The sequence below is a fragment of the Dioscorea cayenensis genome, chromosome 11 (assembly GCF_009730915.1).
Source record: "Dioscorea cayenensis subsp. rotundata cultivar TDr96_F1 chromosome 11, TDr96_F1_v2_PseudoChromosome.rev07_lg8_w22 25.fasta, whole genome shotgun sequence".
Taxonomy (NCBI): Eukaryota; Viridiplantae; Streptophyta; class Magnoliopsida; order Dioscoreales; family Dioscoreaceae; genus Dioscorea; species Dioscorea cayenensis.
Genome location: NC_052481.1, coordinates 6,303,192 through 6,305,287, shown reverse-complemented (window position 1 = coordinate 6,305,287; position 2,096 = coordinate 6,303,192). Strand labels below are relative to the sequence as shown.

The 2,096-nt window shown below is 28.1% G+C and overlaps 1 pseudogene; it reads left to right on the top strand.

The window, feature by feature from the left end:
• The first annotated feature begins 342 nt into the window (after positions 1-342).
• On the top strand, positions 343-1,836 carry LOC120271567 (annotated as a pseudogene).
• The last annotated feature ends 260 nt before the right edge of the window (positions 1,837-2,096 follow it).

The following is a 2,096-nucleotide window of genomic DNA, read 5'->3' as shown; positions in this document are numbered from 1 at the left end:
TATATGCCTTAAGTATTAAAAAAATACTAAAGCATACAAAACACATAGTCATTTTTATCAAGCTTAATATTTTTTAATTAACTACTACAATGTTTGTCAATCTCGAGCTATTAATCAGTTGTTTTTATCTTCTAAACATTTCACAAAGTTTGACATTTTTGCAACTTTATGTTATTTCAATTATGTCAATAATTGACATGACACAACAAGATAAGACCTTTAATAATGCATAAGTATTAATTTATTCTCGATAAAACAAAATAGTATTCTCCACATATAATGGATGATATCCATTCAAATTGTCAGTGTTTCAACCCAACCAAAGAAAATCTTAAAAGGAAAATGGAGGAAGAAAAGAAAAGCACTGCATCCAAGTTCAAATCAATCTGTGTTTTTTGTGGTAGTAGTGCAGGAAAGGGAAAAAAAATACCAAGATGCTGCAATAAATCTTGGAAAAGAACTGGTTTGGTTTCTATCTACATAGTTATTATCATTTATCTTACAATTCTCCTCCTTCCTTTTCCCCTTCTCAATTTTCTTCTGAAAATATAATTAAATTCTTAAACATTGATGAAATATTTTACTAAATGTTACCATTGTCAGGTGTTGAAGAACATTGATTTGGTATATGGAGGAGAAAGTATTGAATTAATGGGTTTGATTTCTCAGACTGTATTTGATGGTGGTAGAAATGTTATAGGGTATGGATCTCTTTTCCCCAAATATTTCCCAAAAAAAAATACCTTCATTTATTTAATGGAAATTTGCTACAATTATTAACGAAATCTTTTATCCGTGTATTTAGTGTCATTCCAAAAGCTCTAATGGATAGAAAGGTATGACAATAAATTGTTTCATTTTTCTCCCATTCTTTCTAATGTGTATATTTTTTTCCCTGCCCTTTAATGGAAAAACATATTCCTGCATTTGTCCATACATATGAAAACATATTCTATAATACTATATTTGTATGTAATTTTTCATTTTTCTATTTGAGTTTCAGATCAATGGTGTCACTATCAGAGAAGTAAAACCAGTTATAGACATGCATCATAGAAAAGCAGAGATGGGTAGCTATGTTGATGCCTTTATTGCTTTGCCAGGTTAGTATATAAATTGCATTTATTATCACTTAATATCACATATAATGAAAACTCATTTTCTTTTGATATATATATATATATATATATATATATATATATATATATTAATGCTTACAATTCAAACTTTCAATAATAAATATAATGAAAAAATATACTTTCCTCATGTGGATCACTGAAAATATGCATAAAGTAGCTACTATGAAATTTGTATTATATATCTATTTGCAAAGAATACTAATAGTTAACATAGAACACTGATCTACTTGGAAAAAAAAATAACATTTTGAAAATACTTTAATTTTGTTACCACTCTTTTATCATTCATTATACTTAAAATTCACATATTCTCTAATTGATTATTATATCTATTTTCTTCCAATAGACAACTATAAATGCAAAAAATAAAAATTTACTCATTTAAATATATTGTTTTAAATATTCAGGAGGTTATGGAACTCTTGAAGAGCTTTTTGAAGTAATTAGCTGGGCACAATTAGGCATCCATAAGAAACCGGTAATTTGATCTCAATGCTCTATATACACACATGAAATTATAAAAATATGATACATAACTTATGCTTTGTTCCCGATTGGTTTGTTAAATGTTGACGGATATTATAACTCGCTACTGTCATTCATCGACAAAGTTCTAGAAGAAGGGTTTATCAACCTAGCTGCACGGCAGATCATCATCTCTTCTTCAAATGCAATAGAATTAATTGAAACACTCTAAGTAATAATAATAAAATTTGGAATACTATTTACAACATGTTCTTTTTCAATCATTATTATTGATTATTTTTAAATTATGATTACAGGAATATTCCCCACATTCATCTCCCAAAATTCCATCTTTACGCACTCTGATTGACCTCAACCTTCCTGTTACTATGGATGACAACGTTAAACACTCCACTGTCTCTGATACACATCCATAATACAACCATGCATGGGATGAAGTTATTGCACTTTTTCCCCCATTTCTATTCACTT